Consider the following 20,182-nt stretch of genomic DNA (forward strand, 5'->3'; position numbering starts at 1 on the left):
CAGTGTGTTTCTGCTCATGTTGATATATAACGCTCCTGGCAGCTTCAGGTCATTGAGTGCATTAGACCTCACTGAGTTGGTGTGAATATGGCATCGAGGAGGTGTATAACCTGTAAGGTCGTTTGGGGCGAGATAAAACCCACCGTACCCCAGAGCCACGTCATGTGATTCAGAGCCAAAGGAATGCAGACTGACCTTCAGTAGTACGCTGAGGGAACACATGCTAGCCATCACCAGGGAATAATCAAGTTTGACATCGCTGATGTATCATGAAATATGAATGTTATTTCTAAGATTTTAGCCTACTGTGCTCGATCAAAGTGATATTTCAGTTTGAACAACATGGTAAAACATTTTCCAGCGTGCTCACCTTAACATGATTCTGACATTTCAGAGGTTTCTCTTTTTATCAATAATTTCACACAAGCAGAATTACTTTAAAGATGAGAAAAATATGGGAAAAACAGCATCTTGGTGAACCTACTTTATTGTATGTATAGACTCTATTTATTGCACCGACTGTTAGAAGTATATTTTTCAGATTAATGATGTCATTGAATCCCTACCAGCTCCAAGGGTGCTGCTCTGTAGCCAAACCTGACCTCTGACCTCTGTGGATCCATACTGGGATCAAAGTAGTGTGACATTATTATTATTATATTCTGTTGCCTGTTTGTGGAAGTCTAACACAAGCATAAAAGGACATGGAGTTTAGAATATCACTTGATACCATAAAAGTACACACACATACACACTTTCCATCCACATTTCTCTCTATTTGAGCCTGCAACATTTTAGCTTCATTTGAATGCATTAAATGGTGATGGGCTAAAATTATCATCTTTTTATTTAAAGAGTTCCATTCCAAAACACTGTATATCCCCTTAGGAAAAAAATCCTGATGATCATTCAGTATTTCATAAACTTAGAGGAAAAGTGTTGTAATTGTGTGAACATAGGATTTATGTTACCGACTATCCTTGTTTTACCCTTTGCTATCAATGATGTCATGTCATGTTTTTCGAAAGGTTGCTTGCAACAAAACTCTTCTTTTAGACATCTGAAGGTAAGATGAACTAGAATCGGTCACTTGTGAAGAAGTGTTCAAGAAACAAGTCATAGACCATTGGGAAAACCCAAAAGGCTGGGGAGTGGTTACAGTTATTACAGTCACAGGGAAACGTGATTGCTGGTGTCCGCAATTGTTATCCGCTCTCTTCTCCTCTTGCTCCCAGGAGAAAGACCAAACCGATGACAACATCATCACAGCCAGACAGAATTGGGCAATGACACATGGGACGACAGTGGATGTTCACAGGGTTTTGTTCATCAGAGACTGTGTAAATACACTTCTCATGTGAATATGCAGGGATATCCCAAATTCCCACCGTCTGTGAGTCACCACCACACTGTCCCGTCCCTTGTTCTCCCTCCTAGGCTCTCACCCTCCCCTTACCCTGCATCCTGGGAATATGGCAACCACATCGTAATCAAAGACATGACTTCATACAAACATGTTGCTTTACCGACTGTGACTACACACAGCTACATTCACAGGGCCTATGGGAGTTTAAACAACTTCACCAACCGGGGGTGGGGGGATACACACACACATACATGTACCCTTGCACACAGACACACAAATCCATCATTGGTGGATATAAACATGTCTGCCTGCTGTATATACATAATACAGAGGGTTTTTCCCCCTGCACCACCAATTATCATCCCACTTACCCCAAAGCAGAAATAAAGCCTGTCAAACGATTCCATACATTTTCCATCGAAAACAAAACCTCTTTTTTCACGTTTTATGGCAAATTGCTTGGTACACTGCACTGTATACAGCAGCTGTCCGGTAAATTAGACAAAACGCTGCAGTAGCAGTTCCAAGAACACTAGATGGCAGGCTTGGTATCGTATTTTTGATGGTCCCAAAGCTCAAGCCCAAAGAAACCGATAGGATCACAAACATCAGGAAATGCTTTTGGCCTGCATACATATCCGTGATTGAATGATAACTTTGTGATCGCAAATAAATATAGCTTATCATGATGGGATGTTATATGTCAGGCAGGCTATTCCCCTCCTCAAGGAGTCCACAACTATGGCAGTTTTCAGTCAGTAAAGAGATAGAGAATGCCTCAGAGCTTATTTTTTTATTTTTGAGATACATAGAAAAATGGAAAAAATGATCAATTGAATCCTGTGGACTGTCTACAGACTTTTTTTAGCCTGTAAATAACTTTATTTTTAGCAGGGCTCTGGCTCTATATGTATTTAAAGAGGGGTAAAATCACATTAAGGTCATGACAGATGACCCTTACTAACAAGGGCCTTGTTGTGGGTCAAACTACCCAAACAAACTATCAGTCTGAGGTCATGCACTGGTGATGATGTTATGCAGTAACTATGTCACTGGTGCTGCGATAGGGGGCTGGCAATGCTCTAATGCAGTGGACTGGAATGGCAGAGAGCTTAGGTTAAGTGCAGTGTAACTATTAAGAGTTTAAGATGGACCGAAGGAATGAACCTTCCCTGGCAAGGTCAATGTGTGTGTGTGTGTGTGTGTGTGTGTGTGTGTGTGTGTGAGAGAGAGAGAGAGAATACATTGTGTCTGCATGTGTGGGTACATGTACAGTATTTGGGTTTGGGCTTTTGCCATTTTGTTGTGAAGAGCGACCAGATATAAACAAAAAGTGACGCAATATCCCCTAAAGTGCCGCCTTTGCAGAAATCGCACTTCTCCACTCCTACGCAGGTTTTCGGAGCTCGCTGAGCATGCCATGCCCATGACGCGGAGGGCGAATCATAAATCGGGGCCATTGAGTCTGACTGACATTTATTGATATTCAGTCACATCAAAGTGGCTCTGAGAGGAGCAGCGTTGGCAACGGGGCCGTGTCACCAAGGAGATGCAGATGGGATAAACAAAGAGAAGGAAATGATTATTTATGATTCTCATCCCCTGATGGGAGCCATTAGAGAAACATGCAATATTGTTGTTGGACACACTGTGACATGAGGCAAGACGAAGTGTGTGTTGTGCTCAAATAAGCAATCCACATTGACAGAGGGTCAGCTGGGGGAATTGTGCAGATGATTTTTCAGAATGAGACGTATTGCATAACTGATAGAGATCTGACTAAATATTGAACTCACTGAATATTCGCAAACACAGTGATTAAGAAAAAACAAATGTACTGATTAGGATAAGTCTGATATGAGGATTATGTGCTTTTAATAAAAGTGTAAGGCCCTTATCATCTGTGAACGGTTAACAATAACAACCTTTTTCTATGATATATTGCAAAATAAATGCTGTATAGGTTACATTTTGGAACATGGAGTTATTCCATGTAAGACCATGTGGTTAGGAAAACCTGGCACTGCCTATGACCCAAAGTTTGATGCTATTTTTTGGTCAGAGTAAAACAATCATTGCAAAAACAGATAGAAAATCGCTCCCGATGGGCCCCGCTCCAGATGACATCAGTAGGAAAGAATTACCATCACGACAAACAACCACATCATATGGAAACCCGATGCAGTTGGTGTAATGACAGAAAACGGGGGCGGCAGCAACAACAAAGATGAATTGGAAGGGAAAACTCCCGGCTCCCTAGCGATGCTACCTAAATGACTCCCTATGTCTGCGACCGGAGGGGGGGATGATGCGTTTGTTTGGCAGGGCGCGCTCTAGACAAGAACACGGGCGAGTCATGGAAAATCCCTTTGAGCCTCCATCCCACCCAGAGTGAGTGTGTATTTACACAACCCCCAGGCGACCCCGGCTAGGGACGAATCCATCCCAGACAGAGAGGACTGCAGAGGAAGCCTGACGTCCGCACAGGCGTCCCAGTTGAGGCAAACCGTCCCCGATTCCATCCCCTTATCACTACGGTATGACCCTTCCAGGTAGAGGCGATGCCGAACTCAACCGGCGTGGAAAAATGCTTTGTCGCCAGCACAGACTGCGGTTGAGGTGACTAGTAGGTGTGTGTGCACGCTTATGTGAGTCACTGTCTCTCAGTAGCTATCTAAGCGTGTCTCTAAGCGCCTTTATTTGTATCTGTCACTATTATTTGAACGAGGATGAGTTACCGCAAGCCCCGCTGAGACACGATACCAAACAGCCTTCGGGCCTCCTCTCTCCCTGTCCGTTCCTCTTCCTCACAGGCTTCACAGCTGGCCTGCGCGCTTTCATAGCCTACCATATATGTTCCTCTGAAGTGCGCATCCTTCAAGAGAACGACCACATCAACGCCCTTCACTTTTCGTACGACAGAATGAAGCTGTTTTTCGGCGCGGTGAAAGGGCATCAGCGGGGAAGAGGCGTCGGCGATACCCGGGTCTCGGGGGTTGTGATTGATTGAGTCTGTCTGGCTCAGGTTGGTTCCTTGACTCATCGCCTGTGCGCTCCATTAATCCAGCCTCACACTTTGGCATGACTCGGCGGGTCAGTCAAGCACAGCGAGTGGTGGCTGTGTTAAATCTTTGTGTGTGTGTATGTGTGTGTGTGTGAGAGAGAGAGAGAGAGAGCGAGAGAGAGAGAATGACTCACAGTAGGAGACAGACTAAACTTAACTATGGTCCTGCACACACACAGGGAGCACCCCCTGAATCCAAATATGACTCGTTTTCCACTCATTTTTCACCAGGGTCAGTTTTTCTACCCCAGATTCAGCTGTCACACATTTCCTCAGCCACAATGGCCAATTAGAGTAATCAGAAACAGGTGGAAATAGGTTTTACAGGGTTTACACCACTGCTCCTGTATGTGTGTATGTGTGTGTATTTGTGGTTGTGTGTATGTGAGCGTAAGAGAGACAAAAAAAAGAGACAAAATAAAAGAAAGATTTTCTGTGTGTGTGTGTATGAGAGAGAGAGGGAAGGCGGGGTGGAGCTTATGAACGCAGCACATATGTGTTTGCATAGACATATCTGACTGACATGGGATTATTATGGGTCTAAACCACGGAAAGAGTGGGAGTTCCTGCAGCTTGATTGGGACCCAAACACTGCTGCTGTCTGAGCTGTCTGGATTTCAGACCCGTGTGTGTGATCAACTGCTTTGATTACTCTGTGCAGGAGAAAAAAAAACACACAGGCCGTGCTTCCCTCAGTTAAACACGTGTGACACGAGGGTTTACGCGGTAGCCGAGATCATGGGATTGATGAATGGAGGGAACTGTGAAAATAAACGCTCCCGCTCTGTTATTCCACTGACGTATGCCTCGCTGATAATGAACACTTAAACGGCGCGGACTTGAATGCTGCTGAAAAAGACTTGAGTCACCAAGCTAAAGAAGATATGAACCTCTGTGTCTACTGTGGCGATCAGTAAAGTATCACATCATTATTATAGCTAGAATTTATCCATACAGTGGCTTATTCATGCCATAAGTCTCTAAGATGATGAGTTATTGTTGACTCAACTCATGATTTGAAAAAGAAGAAGTACTTTGTGAAATTATCTTTCTTCCCAGCTGTGTAGTTGATTCTCAGGATGGAAAATGGCCATAACTATATATCTTTGGACAATGAATATAAAAAAAAAAATCAGATCACATAGACCGGTGTTTGTTCATCTGGTTTCTTTTTACCCCAAGAAAGAGCAGCAGAAAGACTAGAAGTAGATAACGAAACAATGAAGATGTAAAACGATTTCAGGACTTAAAGGGACATTAGTTCTGATAATGTATATGAAGCAGAATTCCATTTGAAAATGAATCTACCATCAGTTACATACTATGTTGTCCTAGCTGGAGGTGCGTGCAAACATTCTCACGGAGCAGTAATGAGGCAGTTCAGATACTGCAGTGCTATGCTGTGGTCTCTCTCTCTCTCTCTCTCTTTCTATCTCTCTTTCTCTGCTGTCAGATCTCTCTCCCCTGTGATTCTGACAGAGTTGAGCTTGTTGTCTAAATATTTCCTGTCACAGTTTAAGCAGTTTTGCAGGAGGGCAGATGGTATAAAACTCAGAGGCATAATATTTCCACTGCTACTAGGCTGCGGGGCACTCTGGGCCCAGACCTCACTCTGACTGACAGAGTTATAGGGAGGCACCCTGGGTAGACGCAGGCAAGATAACCGGCACTAACTCTCCCTGGTGTAAAACGGGTGCCACTCCATTACCATTAATGAGCCCGAATGTATATATATGTGTGTGTGAGCGTGTGTGTGTAGATGTATTCTTTACTCAGTAGTGACCAAGCATCAAGTCATAAATCCGGACCATAAAACGCACACAGCCTTGAAAAATCCCAATTACAAGTATGTTCGTACTCACAGTTCAGACGCACCGTTCCTGTAATCACATTGCCTGAAATGAGTTTACCTTTTACAATCTCCCCAAGCTGAAATTTCAGTCGGTCTCGGTCAAGGGCTCATAAACTTAACAGCCTGGACCCATATCAAAAATGCTGTCTTTTGCTCCGGCCTGAGACCCAGGTTGATGGAACCGCACCGCTACTTTGGTCAGAAACGGTAAGCAAGAAGGACATTTCTAGAAAACAGATTTCGTGATGGAAGACAGCCATTGGCATTGTAAAGAGAAGAGCGCATCCAGTTCTCTCTTTACAATCTGAAATGGAACTTGTGATGATTTCAACAATCCTTTTTGTGCCGCCGGTTTCTCATCTTTTCTGTTCTGTCCCATAAAAATTCATTTATTGGTGGCATAAACACTTGATCTACAGGACATTCTGACTGCTCTCGAGTGCCAGATAGGCTGCGTCAACATGTCATATAGACACTGTGAGGATAATATCTTTCCCATTTCTCTACTGGTAAGGCAATGTGAGCTTGTTTTCTGAAGTCCAACACACTTTCCTCCATGAACTGTTGCTTATCACCAAAGGAGGAATTGTTTGGAGGATTCTCTTGTACTAATGCAGGATGAATGGTGGTGGTATTTCTACAATGGCTGTATGTGGTATGTAGTCACAGTTGTACATGCATCCACCCACACACATACGCAACCATACCGAAACACACACATTCACACTCAACGCTCAAACATCTGAATTTCAGCGATAATGTTGTTCTTTTGAAGGTGTGCTGCGTTTATGGATCTTTGCTACATCCGTTCCTTTCTCTCAGCCTCAGCCTGCATCTGCATGTGCATGTATATAATTACCAGTCATCGAGCACTCCGCCCTGCCAGAGGCTGCTGACACACCACACATCAGGGAAACACACCCAATCTGCTCTTAATTTTTACACTGTAAATTTCCCCTGTCGGTCTCTTGATGTTTGGAGACAAAAGGATATCTTGTTGTGGCAGACAGACAGAGTAGGAGTGTGTCAGCACTTGATATGTGACTGGTTGGAGTCCATCTTGTCAGTAGCACTGCACCAGACACCTCTCTTCAATTACCTACCTGAAATCACAGTACGTGCTGATTGAGATATATGCAAGATAACATGACTTGTGAGATTAGGTGCTGTCTTGCTTATCTGAGTCTCATATTATTCTCCACTATAATGATTGGACTGTTGCAAGTCCAAAGCATGCGGCATAAGAATGCTGATGGCGAGCTGCCATTCTAATACATGACTAAGTGGGGAAATGGTTGCCGCTACTGCTCAGACACTGACGCATAACAACAGAGATCTTTTCTTGGAATTGGGAATTAGCTATGTGTGGAATCATGTGTGAGTGTCCTCTGTGAGGCCACTGGGGAATTGAACTGACAGCAGGTGCACCATCTTTTTTTTTACTTTGTGAATCTATTATGGAACTCTGTCTGAAATGTGTTATTCAAGTACCAGTATAATGACTACTATTGTTCCACTACATAGGTTCGCTGACATAACTTTAACTCCCTCCTCTACCACTTACCCCGAACCAGTTATGTCTTTTTTTTTTTGTTGCTTGTGTCTGTACCTTTTGTTTGTCATGCACTTAAACTTTGTATTAGAAGAGTGCTATATGAATAAAGTTACTATTATAAGACCAAAAGTCCATCAAATGGTGACACTTGGATTCAAAAGTAGCTCATCAAAAGTTCCAAACCTCTCCATCTCCACTGCATTAACAGACAGTGACAGTAAAATAAAGGAATGATACGCTCGTTAGCCAGGCCCACATTGCGCTCAGACCCTCAATCGTACCCCTGCGATGTTGACAGGGAGACCCCGCACTTATATGAGGGCCATCTATCTCTCTCCGTCACCCCGAGACGGTGCCGGGGTTCACAATAGGACCGTACCCTTCCTGTACCCTCATCCTCCCTCATCTCGAGCGACCTGTCTGCTGAAGTCTTCACTGACAGCCCCGTCAGGCATGTTGCTTTATGTTCCCTACTGACTCCCTCTTCTGAATACCGCACCATACACTCTCAGGCCGCTGCAGCCTCTGCTGCTGCTGAAGTATGGGTTGTATTCTGTGGAATTTCCCTTTCTGACGGCTCACTTCCAACATCTGAGGTCCACATGAGGCCGCTCGGTCATCTGCTGCCATGGATCTTTTCCAGCACCGGTTTCGTGTAGGTGCACATGTACGTGGAAACATGTCTAGTCTAGCGCACACACACACACACACAGGCGCGCCCATCTGATGCACTGCATATATAAATACACACACCCTGAAAGGATACTTTACTTGGAGCGAAATGAGATGGAAATCATTACAGTCCAGTGCTTGGGAACAAGATATCCATGAAAGGTGCTGTAATATTGTGACAAAATTATGATACGTGATGATTTGTGGCATGATGAACTATATACTGGGCTGTAAATGTCATTAAAAAGTATATGATTTGTCAGATAAAAAGCGTACCCAGGCTTACACAAAGTTTAATATTTACGGTTGCGGAGATCTCTCAAAATCACAATAAAACTATTAAAAATGTTCTTAAATCTCAAGTAAGAGATTGCATTTAACGCTTTCCCCTTCCCTTATCAACCATTGTTGAGGTTCCCTTATAAAAAGGCACTTAACCTCAAACTCCTCCAGTGGAGTTGCTGAGGGGCCAAGTGCAGAAGGTGTGGATGTGCATAACTGGATGAATGTCAAGAAGGTGTTGCTGAAAAAGAGCATGCATGCTGAGCAAATCCCCTCCTTGGATTAAAGGAAGGTTAGAAAAACAAAACAGTTTCCATTTCCTTTTCTGCGTTTCATCATCGTGAAGATTGTCCGTCTCGCCTCCTGTAAACGACGCACTATACATAAGGCAGTAACATCTACTGAATAGAGACAAATGGAGTCGAGGCACTCTGAACCCCCCTAAACTGCTGAGACAGGGAGCAAGGGTTGAAACGTAATAGCTCTGACCTAAATAGATTTTACAGCCGCTCCTTCCACGCTGGGGGAGCCAACATATGCAGAAAACATCAAGCGGAGGTGAGCGGCAGACATTGTCTTCTCCTGCGCGGAGTCTGACATGAAAAATAGTCGAGTTAAGCTCAATGCCATGCGGGCCGCAGCCTGCATCACGGAGAACCAGAGGGAGCAGAGAGGGCCGGGCGTGCCAAGTCTTACATAACCCCGCCCAGACAGCCGAGTCCAGCTCGCTCCAACCTAAAGACAGGTTGGAAGTAACCTCAGCAGACGGCGCTTCCTAGAGGGGTTGACCTTGCTGAATTATCGCTGCGGTGATCTTCAAGAGAGAGCCGGAGAGGAAGCAGAAATAAAGTTGGTCAGAAAGCAAGAAAGAAAGAGAGTATAAGAGAAAGGGAAAGAGAGGTAGAGGCGACGACACATGGAAGAGAAACAGGAGAATTTGAGGCGGAAAAGATTGATTGAGCATTGGGCGACTGTGGCCCCCCGTTTCTCCTCAGCATCGTAGGGGCCATTATGTTGTCTAGACTGCCTCTGAAGGGGGGGGGGGGGGGGGAGGGGGGTGGACATCCATCTGTATCAGAAGCCACCATCCGCCTCTTTCCAGGAGACGCTGCGGAGCCTCCATGGTGAGCAACCAGAAGCTGCTGAGATGAAGTCATGGAAACTGTGGGCCCCAAAGCTTGTAATTGGTTAATTGGATAGCCTCCACCCCCACCCCCCACCCCTCAATCTCTTTCTCTGTCTTTCTATCCCCTTGTCTAGATAGACACATTCTCACGGTCGAGACATAAACCAGAAGGCTGAGGCTCGGAGGTGTGTGCGTGTGCCTGCATGTGCGTACGGGCGGCGTGTTGGAAATGAACCGGGCCTCCCTGTGATTTGCGGTTCCCTGACTCACAGCCATTCTTCCACTCCTCACCACAAGCCTCACATGCCGGGCCGCTGGTCATGGAGGATACAGACCTGGACCTGAGGGGGGTGGGGGGTGGGGAGTGATTTGTGTCTTGTCTCTGGTGACTCAGACTTCACCTCCTCCTCCGCCCCCAACAGCGGGCAGTAAAAGTGAAACATGGGTCCTAATGAACACACTGGAGGAATGTTGATAACATCTCATTTTTTTTTCCATAGTGTCTTGTTGGTTATTGGCTGAAGCACTCCAGGTTTCATTCGTCCTCACTATCTGTGATTCCACCAGGTCAGTAAATCATCTGCGCTGTGTATTGCTGTACAAACCTGGCAAGTTCTCATCCTCCTGTAGTCTTTTATACGATTCCTTTCTCCTCTGTTCCAGAGTAGCGTGAAAAGTGGGCCACGTTACCGCTGAACTTCCTGTATTCGCTTTCACAAACCCGCAGAGAGACACTTGGCCCAATATGAGCGCACTATATACTTTGCACTACAGCACATGGGTTATTCACAGCTCTCGGCGGGCCACGCTTTTGCTGCATTTACAGTAATCTTTACATCAGCGCTTGCTTCTCTCTAGCGGAACACCCAGGTGAGCGTCGCTCTGGCCAAGTCGTTATGCCACTTGAGCGTTGAAGCGCTATGAAAGTCAGCAGACCCTGCGGCCCCGGGGGGACCTCAGCCGGGGCCACCCCAGTGCCGGAGAACAATAGTGGACCAGAATAGAAAGGGGAAATAATAAACTTTATAGTCCAATGAACCCTCATGCTAAAGGATAACTTGCTCTCAAGGTATAAGGGCGGCCAAGAGGAATGGTTCCGAAGTTTGACCTAAGCTTCAAATGCTTAAAGAGTGATGAATCTCTTTGCTGGGGAAAATGATTTTTAGCTCTGGGTTTGCACCGCCGTTTATACAAATATTAATAAATGAGTCTAACATCAAATAAGCTGTCGTAACCGTTCTGGGCTCGGTACGTTCATTAACGACCGACAGTCTCGGGAGGTCCCAGGAGAGAATTAGAAGTCCTTGGCTGTCCGATAACATAGCCACACACTTATTCATCCATTCGGCCTGGTTCTTAAGCTGTTGAGCAGATGCACGCCAAATAAAAGGATTTCCTGTTGTCCTACATTTCTGCCATCCCTGTCAGTGAGCATAAGAGTTACGGCACACATTGGTGTTGATGTCATTATTGTGTAAAGATTTAAGCAACAGATTGCAATACCTGCTGTAGACAGAGAGCAGGCCTTTCCTAAGCACATACGACTTAATTTCATAGAAACAATATTTGGATTTTCCTTCACTGTGGTCTTGTTGTTACTGGCCCTTTAAAAAAACAATCTCACTTCAACGGGTGTGTTACAGTTTGTATGCATAACATAATTTCAACACGTGTACTAGGATATTACACTGGCTGACTCATTAAAGGCACAGCACCCGATAATAGTTAGATGACCTTTGATTGGATATATTAAGTATTTCACCAACTCTAACCCTAAAATCACAATCACTTTCAGAACAGTTCGACATGACAGCGATAACGAGGCCTTGGATTTCTAAATAAGTAACACCAAGAAGTCATTTTGACACGTTTAATGTCGTCATGTTGCAGATTGTAAAATGAAGAACTTTCACTCCAGGAAAACCATGACAACATTATTATTGGTATAAAAATGTCACATCGTATCTCCAAATTTCCAGTGTTTGCGTCAAACGATGTGGTCATTTGCAGCACAGCGAAGGTGAATTAACGTCTCTTCTAGGAAGCAAGGTGACAAATCTATCAGCGTCGACCAAGTCTGACTAATAAAATCTGCAGGTATTTGCCAAATAAGAAGCACTGGGAAATCGTGGCCCCTGTTTTACTAAAAGAATCAAGTGAGTAAAAGTGAGCACAGTACTGTATATTGAAAACAGGGTTGTGGTGCTTCTGTTATATTGTGGTCTGAATTTTCCAAGCATGGTTTAGCCAATCTTACAGTAACCTCTTAGAGGCCAGACTAAACAGAAACAACTGTGTGTGTGTGTGTGTGTGTGTGTGTGTGTGTGTGTGTGTGTGTGTGTGTGTCTCTGTGTGTTGGTGTGTGCATAGTGTGCATGCATTTCTGTGTGTGAACAGGCAATGCTACAACTCAAGAAAACAAAATCACTTACTTTGTGGAATGATAGGTGGATGGAAGGATGGATGGATGGATGAATGGAATAAAAATCCATACTGGAAGGACAAATGATGCCAAATGAATCATTTTATAATCTATTCTGGAAGCAAAGGTCTTAAGATAGGCCTAATGACTTCAATGATAATTCATAAGGAGTTAGAAGTGGCATTAAAGGCGTGAGGTCAGGTACCTGGGAAAGTATATATTGCATACATATGTGCAGTGCAATACAAAATCATCTGTCCACTCTGAAAATAAAAAAGCTGAAAAACAGAATAAAACTTCACCTACTGTCGTTTCTCTCATGTAAAACTAGGTCAAACCAACTGTGTCTGTGTTCAACATTATGATGATGAAGAATCAAACGCTACTGACCACAATTGTGGGGCCAAACTGATTTTCTCTGTCTTCTGTATATCTCCTCACACTTCATGCATAATACGCTTGTGCATTTGGCCGTTCACACATTTGGACTCGCATTTTGGGCCCCAAAACGTTCTCATGCTGCAAGCCTAGTCCGCACCATTGTTCACACATTCTCCATTTTTAATAAATAAATTCCATTGATTTGTAGATTTGAAGTTCAATCTGATGTATGCTGATAGTGGCTGTGTAGGGCAGCATGATCATATCACACTATGCTTGAGGATTATTCTCCACAACAGCAAATATCATAATATGTCAAGAGACAGCAGGTCTACAGCTACATAAAATGTGTCGGGACTGAACAACAGTATTTTTTTGATACTTTTTCCAGACTTATTGTACAATTTCCAAACCTCAAGATCTGGAAAGAATCCATTTCATTTTCCATACTTCTCCAGACTGCTAGACTACTAGCTGCCCATGATCCTGAAACATCTTATTTTTCCATTTAACTGAAAAAAAATAATGTTTTTGTTATAGCAATACATTCGTTGTTGTCTTTTTTTTTTTAGCCATTTAACCTGCCATCGTTGCATTGATCTTAACCTATTATGAAATCCTGTAAGTCCAGGAGGTTAGTAATGGTAAAAAGAATAAACTATTTCTATAGCACCTTTGAAGTGACTCTCATTGCCTGTAAACACAATGCATTCACTCTGCTCTAGTGTGTATCATACATAATGACATTCACTATCATTCATGAATACAGCAGGCACTCCCAAAGACAGTGTGTACATGGACTTTCTGATTTACTACATTTCCCAGAATGCTTTTGACACTGTGGGTTGTACATGACCGGAGTAAAGTTAGCTTGATATTAGATATTGGCTATTCTGTGGATATATTTTCTTAAATATTGCAACCAGTGGCTGTAAATTGTTTTTACTCTTCCATTTGTCACAAATATATTCATCAATGTGATTTTACTTGGATTTCTTTACAAGTTACTGTAGGTGGAAAAACACATATCCACCGAATATCCAATGGCAAGCTTGCTTCACTTTGGTTATTACGTGTAGTTGGAGAGAGCAATGAATGACTATATTTCTATTGTGCATTAGGATAGAAATAGTCCTTCAAATGCTGTTGAAACACGATAAGTTGCCTGACTCTGACATAGATGTCTTGCAAACCTTCACTTTTCAGCCATATGTAGCCCAGTTGAAGCCTAGACACTACACAGCTTTTCACTGGCTAATGCTCACTCTGCACAGTCTTTTCCTGGCAAATTGTAGCTGTCCAGTACATCAACAGTCTTCTGCTGTTGACCACTGGGAGCTGCCCAGTACATCAACAGTCTTCTGCTGTTGGCCACTGGGAGCTGCCCAGTACAACAACAGTCTTCTGCTTTTGGCTACAGCAGTCACACGCTGTGATTGAATGGAAGTTTGGATCTGTGCGAAGGAACTTTCAGGGATGAAAAATTCTCATGCATGTCATCACTGAAAGATCCTCCTCACTCAGCCACTGTTTATGTTCAGTAAGGCACTCACCTGCTTTCTCACGTCCCTGTAGTTTGCTCTCCTTCCTCCTCCACTGGCAGCGCAACCTGGAAAACAGCTGTGAGGCCTGCTGCACCATTCCAGCACGGCACGTTTGAAGCATCAACTCACCTGGGTAAACTTGCATTAGAGACACTACTGTGTTTTTTTGTGATACGAAGACGGTATATTATGAAAAACTGCAACATTTTTGGAAATGTAACATATCCCGACCAATATTTTTGAACAATATGAATGATTTCTGAGCAATGTCTGATTCTCCCTCTCTCTTTCTCACAAACACATTCGGACATTGAACGCAACTCAAAGTACACAGAAAAGATCTGGATTATGATTGGTCGAGGAGGCTTGACATTGATTATTGTAGGAAAAAAATATTGTCACCCCAGGAAAATTTGCCTAAATGAACCTTAAAGTGTCTTTTATAGTCCTTTACTAAAAAAACTGTGTTGAATTAGGTTTGAATTTTGCTAATGTATGCTAGCTAGCTAACAGTGCTGGTCTTTGTGCTGACTGCTGTGCTGCTAGCTAAGTTATGGGAGGCAGGTACTGTAAGTGATAGGTAAGTGAGCTTGATCTTGAACACAGCCTGCTCAACTGTTCAGAAGCTACATTGTACCAACAATCAGATTAATTGCCTACCTCTGCTGACTTGAAACAGCCCACTCAACACTTCAGACAACTAAGAATCATGGCATTTGATTGGCTGCTACTGGTCACATGTCTAAAACAACAGTAAACATGTCATCCTGCATGAATGATGCAGGCACCGTTTGGGCCAATCAGTGACAAGATGTATCATCCCTCCAAGTTTCATCAAATTTTGACCTTTAATTATAGCGCCCTCCTCAAGCCAATCAATGTGGTTTTTTAAATGCCAGAACACAGTGCCAAAATGCATAATCCTTCCAAGTTTTATCAAAATCAGACCAGTGTTGTCTGAGATATATTGAGTTAAAACACTTCACCTTTAATTATATTATATTCATAGCCAGATGAATCAATGTTTAAAACTGCCCCTGCTGTGAACTTTCATAGCTTGTTACTGGATTTAACTTGCTGTGTCTAATAGCTGCTAATTTTGTAACTTTTCTCACACAGCGGTGACCTCATAGCAATAATTTCCTAATGTGATAATACGATTAACAGGCTTTAATTTTGTCATTTTCTTTGTTGTAAAAAGTAGCAAGGGAAAAACTCAAGTCATGACATCAGTTCACCTCGACGTCATTACCCCATTAGCAGTGTTTGCTGCTGACACAATCCAACTGCTTAAAGAGTGACATAATACTGTATTTAAAACATGAGAAACAAATGTAATGGGATGGGGCTGATAGCAAGATTTTACCCAATGTAAATGATAAAATTGTGGTTCTCAACGTGGGGTCCGGGGACCACCAGGGGTCCTTGAGGGGGTTCCATGGGGTCCCCAGCAAACTGATGAATTGTTAAACTAAACCATTATTTCATTTACAAGAAGTTAACACAATTAGAGAATGTAGAAGACTGACTATTTTGATCATTTTAATCATCTAACAATACAAATATTCTCAGTCTTGGGTCAGAGAGACAAAATCGCATCAAATGGGGGTCCATGGTCATAATGTGTACTAAATTAGGGGTCCTTGATATGAAAAAGGTTGAGAATCACTGCTGTACTTTGAGGTAAAATGCTGCTGTTAGAAAAACCCCAGTGAATGTGGTCAAGTCACTGGAGAACAGTGACTTGACCACATTCACTGGGGTTTTTTTTTCTCTCTCTCTCTCTCTCTCTCTCTCTCCCTCATTGAGCATGTGCAAATATCTCTTGTTGAACTCTAAGGATGTACCTAGCTAACCTTGGGAATTTCAGCCTCTGCTGACCACGGGCAGCACAGGGATTTTGCCTTTTTCAGCCATCAGTGGGCTTCACGAATAGTTTCCAAACCTTCCATGCAAATGTAGCTCCCAGGCTTGATTTTCCTCTCATTAAAAAAACAGGCCCTCAAACTCCGGTTCAGCACGACGAATCTCTCCGGTCATCACATTTCCCCACTAAAACAATGCAACGGTGTGCCGACTCAGCACTTCCTCCTCCACCTCCAGCTTTTGTTGCAGGAGCGTGCCTGCTTCTCAGGCTGTGTCATTTTATTGACTGTTGGTGAGAAGGTTCAGAGCCGTGCACGCCGCAGGTGGTGATTCATGCTCAAACACACACTAACACACACACACACACATTACATCACCGTGGTCTAGGAGTTTATGCTCTTGACCAGTGAGGTTGAGTTCGGGATGAGGCTCAGCTATAGATGTGTGGGTCTTGCATTACCAGGTGTAGCTACCACTGAGCCTTGTGTTCTGCATTTCTTGGCCATCTGAGACTTCATTTCCCAGCTTCATTGCGTCACAGTTGTGCCGAAAGAGTTGTGGTGGTGGTGATGATAAAACTCCCAACATGCAGTGGAAGCTGGACTCTGTGTATGGGATGAGATTGACGTTCTTGTGTGAGCAGTCACCAATGATCACATATGCAGAAATCATCACTGTCCGGCAGGAAATGGTGTTGCCTGAAATGGGTCCGATCATTACTTTAAAGCATGACCTCATTTGGCTCTGGCCAACCTGTGTTGGACTATAATTGGCAGGTTCGTTGGAGTGAAGCTGAAACCATCGTTATGAGCTCATGAAGTAGATTTTGAAAGGTCACCCTAAGATTTACACCCCCTCAGTTTTTACCAGCAAACAGTGAGAACTGGGCTTTATGTGTTATTTTACTGTCTAACACATCTTGAAACAAGAGTCACATTCAAATTCAGACTCCTACAATGACACCTTGGTTGTGTAACATATTTATATGGTTGTGCGCATATTTCAGTTGCCCAAATGAAATAGTTCAAAAAGTCAACCATGGCTACATCAGCTATACTGAGTTCATATTTCATTTTTTAAATGTATGAATCTACAGGCCATATGATAAATAATACAACTAAAAGGTCCATCTGCTTATTTGGATAATGCTAGTCGCCTACTATCACTCAACACAGTGTATGCTAAAGTGTTAGCATGTAGCACCGGAGACAATGATCTACCGGGGACACATGGATGATTTTGGTGTCTGTGTTCTCATCACTCAACAGGTAAGTTAACCAACAGTCCAGAATCTCTGTGAATTCCCTCAAGTATAACAGGGAGTAGTATGATGAGAAGAAACCTCCCCTGACAGCCAGTGTTTGATTGACATAGCACATATTGCTTTCTTAGCTGGCCCAGGTTATTAAGGATGTGTCTGTCCAAGACATGTTGGGAGAATTATGACATTCTCACAGAAAAGCCCGCATGTTTATTTTCCCATTGTTAAGCATCCAATTATGTAAATAATTCATGATGACAATGAACTGTTTTGAGAAATTAGAGACCACACACATCCCTACATTTGATCTAACAGAATAAACATATTCCAACATGTTTGAATTTGGGTTGCAAAGAAAACTAGACTCCAATTGGATGCAATATTTATTATAATTATATATATATATTTAATTCTTTGTCTTGTTATCAGACATCTGTTTTTGTAGTTCAGTTTTTCCACAAGTGATATTCAGGGAACTGTGAAAAAAAAAAAGTGTCTTTGAATGAGAATCAGTTATTCCAATCATGTGCTGTGTATAGTTCCAGCTTACAGGAATCTCAAGAGAATACACTGCAGAGAATACACTGCACCTGGAACAGAAAGCCGGCTTGTTGTAGGAAGCATTGTGCTTTGTCATACATTACAAAGTCTTTAGCAAAGCTTTCCCTGAAGTCCAAGCACGTCACCGCAATTTCCGTAGGAACGCAAGCTTAAAAGCGAGCAGCATCATTCAATCAGAATGTGTTTAACCATAATGTCAACTCCGTGGAGGATTACTTGTAAGCTGCGACCAGACGCTGCCTGCAGCCTTTTTGCTTACTTGCCGAGGCTGCAGTCGCGCAGCCTTTCTTCTCTCTTAAGGCAGGATGTCAATAAACTCACAGAAGCTTTTGGTCAAGCCAGACAGAGGAACTGCTTGGAAGCGTTTTATGGAGGATCTCGTAAGTTCAGCGCACAGATGTTGAGTTTATCCCAGGCTGGAGGCAGAGCGGGACTTGAAGATGGAATCTGCAAAATCATGTACATGAAACTTGTGATCAGTGCGGCATAGATAACGCTATGTAGCAATATGATACCTGCACTTTTGCTGTGCAGCGAATTTATTTTTCAAGGTGTCAGAAGAAGGTGAAGCTGCACTCTTGCGTTGTTGGCGCCATACTCCACCAAATGAGCAACATCTTCAATCATTTTTATAGCCAGTCACCCGCAAAGGGGCTACAGTGTAGTGTGTACAGTGGACCCAGCCAACATTTAGGTATAGAGCAGAGGTTGACATAGTTACCTCTGGCTGACTCCCCCATACAGACCTACACTAATACCAAGAAGAAAGGCAGGACGCTACAGTGAGTAATGCACTGCTTAACAGAGCTTTTATTTATTATCTTTTGCTTCTTAAACCTTTAAAGGGGTCATGGGTCAAAGACGTTGCCTGGGGTGAGAAGTAGCTCGCAATATCAGCTGAGCGCACGCACAGAGAGAGAGAGAGAGAGAGAGAGAGAGAGAACAGGGAGAATCTGGTAAGAGGATCCAGTGAGGTGGAGGGTGACATCATGAAGAAAGACAGATATGTAGGCAAGCAGGGGGTTAGACAGGCAGGTAAGTGTGTGGATGGCTTTGATCGAGTCCCAAGTCAGTCTCAAGTCTTGAGGCACAAGTCTCAAGTCTAAATGTAGATTTCAAGTCAAGTCCGTGTCATCAATGTCAAGTCTCAAGTCTAAATGTAGAACAGCAAGTCAAGTCAGAACAAATCAAGAGTCTAGTATCAATTTCATTTCTTTAAGAAAACCAAATATCTAGGACTTTTCAATGCAATATGGTTTCAATAGGATAAAAACTTTGTAAGTGCATCTTTACACATAATTAACACACAAACACAAGATCTTTTGTCAAGACTTGAGAAACCTTTTCAAGTCATCAAAGTACAAGTCAAAGTCAAGTCCCAAGTATTCTCCTCATGCATCAAGTCAAGTCTTAAGCAATTAAAATTGTGTCTGACTGGAGTCCAGGTCATGTGACTCCCCACCTCTGGATTACATAGAGCATCATGTATCACCACTAACACTTATTTTGCTACAGTGTGAGTCTCCTATTCTCACCAAGCATTTCAAGTGTAGTTATGCTTCATCTCGTCAGGAGTAGTGTGTCACTTGGTGGGGGCCCTGAGTGCGGAGGGTGGGAGGGGGCCCTCTCTTAGGGCCAGTAGGTGTCACTGTTCCTCTGCAGCACCTCTCTTCTCGCAGTGGGAGCGAGACAGAGACGCTGCAGGCTGCTCTCATTCAGCATCATCGCTCCTGATAACAGATCACGTCTCCCTCCCTCTCTGCTCTCAGCACCAGCACTTCCCAGAACCGTCTGCAGTCCTGCTGCTGCTCTGTGACATATTTCACCCTTTTTCCACACACCACAGCTCGCCTACCTTGTGCTAACCCCCTCTCCAAAAGAGAAAAAAAACAGGACTGTTTGAACAAGTGATGCGAACATGTGGGATCGGATCCGGCATTCTGCCCTGTTCCTCACGAATGGTGGTGTGAGAAGTAGTTCCCTCTATCGAGAAAAGTAGTTGATGAAGGCAGTATGAATAGTCTGTCGACTGATGGTGTCCGCCCATTGACTATTATGGTTCATAGCATGTCAATAAAGAGAAACATAACTCTAAATGTTTTTCCTTTACCTCCAAGTAAGAGTTTCTAGCTCTTTCTGGTCTGTTCTTATGTTCATTTTTTTCCTTTTTTCTCCCGTCTTAACCAACCACCTGGTGTGTGTTCTTATCATTACAGAAATGATGGGGTTA

Source organism: Centroberyx gerrardi, chromosome 17, assembly GCF_048128805.1.
Source record: "Centroberyx gerrardi isolate f3 chromosome 17, fCenGer3.hap1.cur.20231027, whole genome shotgun sequence".
NCBI lineage: Eukaryota > Metazoa > Chordata > Actinopteri > Beryciformes > Berycidae > Centroberyx > Centroberyx gerrardi.